Below are 2,976 nucleotides of genomic sequence, written 5' to 3'. Positions count from 1 at the left end.
ATTATTCTTTTGCCAATTACTGGCTCTCCTAAGGCCACTATGTTTGGCCTCATCTGTTTGAATATCTCAGTGAGTGCGTCCACTGAGAATGGTTCTTCGCTTTGCGCGACAACCTGAGTTTCTTCCCTGTCTTGTACTACTCTGACAGGTCCATAGTTTCCTTCGTACATGAACTTTTCCACCGAGTTTGCTTCCGCGACAAAAGGCCTATGATCGGCCTGTACCACCTCTGCTTCGCCTTTGTCATTCCAAAAAATCAGGCATTGATGGAGTGACGAGGGTATATAGTGACTTTTGTGTATCCAGTCTCTTCCTAGGAGCACGTTGTAACTAGTAGGACCATCTATTACAAAGAAGATAGTGGTCCTAGTAGTCGTACCTATAGTTATGTCTAATGGCATAACTCCCTTAACTGAAGTTGCTCCTCCATTGAAGCTGGTGAGGATGACTTCTGTAGGAATCATGTCACCCTCTGTTTTTGCGAACTTTCTCATCATCCTAGATGGAATAGTGTTTATAGCTGCTCCATTGTCGACAAGCACTTTTGCCACTGGGACGCCGTTAACTAGAGTTTTAACGTATAACGGCCTCAATTGTTTAGTCAATTTTATGGCTGGCCGTTTAAAAATAACCTTTTCGGCAGCCTCTATTTCTACCTCTTGCTTATTTTCTGTCGAATTATCCCCCTTTGATAAGTCGACGTGTCGTATGTCACGCTGATCCTCTGTCCCCTGAACTTCCTTCTTACTTTTTTCTAATGCTTCCTCATCAGTTATCCAACCTGTGGGAGGGGGCATTATTCTTGGAGGTGACCCATACTTTTCAGAACGAGGCACTCTCTTCTTCCTTTTGGGTGTCCCGTTTAGTACGTAGAAATCGAAAGGACGCTCAGATGGCTCCCCCAACAAGTCTACTTCGCGAACTCCCTCTTGATGTAGTTGCTTAAATAGAGTATTGCGCGATACTCCTCTCTTTTTCCTTTCTGCTTCTAGATCGATTTCTTCTTCAATGTCCGTCATCCCATCGTCTTCCTCGTCGTTGTAGGCCTCTCCAGAAGTCTGGCTTTCTTCACATACCAACACGCAGGCTTTTCCTTCGTTGTCCTCCCTCTCTTCTTCCTTTTCCTTATTCTTGAATTCATTGGCCAGTAGGTAATTATTGGCCACGACAGGAGGCAACGTACCGAATTGGATAGCAAGGGGCTGATCTGGATCTTCTTCATCCCTCTTGTCCCTCTCAAACCTTGATCTCCCAGAAGAGTTTTCTGGCAGTTCCTTCATTGATTCATCTGTATCGGTTTCTTTACTATCTTTGAGGACGTTTTGATTAGCTACCTTGAGTAGTATAGGCGCTTTAGGATGTGGCATTCCTTATTGCTGCCTCATCATCCGTCCGTAGTTTCGTTGGAAACGCCTTTGTTGGGTCCTAGTCATCTCATCGAAGGGTATTGCCCTTCCTACACTATACTGGAATGAATGCCATACATTTGGCTGGCGAGGTTGCGACCTAAATGTTCTTCTAGTATCTGCTGGTCTGAACTGTCTTTCAAAAGGCGGTCCTCTATAAAATGATGTACCTCGCCCTCTACCAGACTGAATTTTTGGGAAGAAGGCAGGGTGATGAGGATGCTGCCATGTCCCTGGTTTCTCCGTGTTTCCATTTACTTCCCTTTTACACCTTGCACACAGGACGTCTTCGTCCTTTTTTGGTTCTTTTCCTTTGATTCGTTCAAAGACGCTGGGATGTGGTTTATGATTTTCTTCTCCATCATCTACGACCAATTTGAATTTTGGTAACTTGTTCTTGAATCCAGATGTTACCATGTTTACTCCAAGTGGCTGTGGGAAAGGATTCTCGTCCACTACCATCTTTTTCTTATCATCGAACGTAATTCGTTTTGATTCAATAGCATCCTGCAATACATGACGGAAAACCAAGCAATTGTTAGTCAGATGTGACCATGCATTATGCCATTTACAATATTTTTTACCCTTAATTTGTTCAGGGTTTGGCAATTTGTACTTATCGCTCAACTTTATCTGCTTATCCCTATATAATTTATCGAATATAAGGTCAGCTTTGGTCACGTCGAATGAGAACGTTCTAACCTTTATGTTTCCATCCTTTATGGGCTCATCTTTGCCCGATGGTTTAGGCTTGGCCATTATGGGACAAGTATATATGTCCCCTTTGACCAGTTCGGCCAAGCACATTTCGGCCTGATCGTATGACTCGTCGTCGATGGTATGAACGTCAAAATTTGGGTCTTTGTAATAAGTCCCTTTACTAGAATTTTTCATTTGTTCCTCTTCTCTTATCAGTCGCTCATATCTAATTACATTCGCACTCAACTGGAAAAGGTCAAGGAATTTCTTGTCCTGGAACTTCTTTTTAAATCGAAGCTCAAGCAGCCTTGAGCGATCTTGACAAATTCTTTTTCAGGCAGAGGTACAAAACACTTGCTTCTTGCTATCTTGAACCTTTGGAGAAAACTTTCTGCCCATTCATTTGGCATTTGACGTAAATTCGCCAAAGTGACTTCAGACTCAATTTTATAAAACTGAGCGTGAAACAACTGTTCCAATTGTTGCCATGTTTGAACAGAGTTCGCTGGCAGGTTGATGAACCAGGAGAAAGCTACTCCTATTAATGAACTAGGGAAAAGTCTCATTTTATGGTAATCGGTTACATCACCACTTTGCAATGTGAATCGCCCTATGTGTTCTAGAGTAGACACCTCTCCTAATCCGGCAAACAGTGAGAATTCTGGCACTTTGTATCCTCTAGGCCATGGATATGGCTTTGTGTACGTCGGCCTAATGACGGGACGCACCCCAAAAGCCATCTGATCCTGTACGATTTCCATAATCTGGTTCCTCAACATGACGTTGGGATCATATGGAATTCCTACAGGTTGGTTAACCAGTTGGTTTGCATGAGGCCTGATGTTTTGTCCTTGATTGGCAACAAAATTAC

Source organism: Olea europaea, chromosome 2, assembly GCF_002742605.1.
Source record: "Olea europaea var. sylvestris chromosome 2, O_europaea_v1, whole genome shotgun sequence".
Lineage (NCBI taxonomy): Eukaryota > Viridiplantae > Streptophyta > Magnoliopsida > Lamiales > Oleaceae > Olea > Olea europaea.
Note: the sequence above shows the minus strand (reverse complement) of the source record.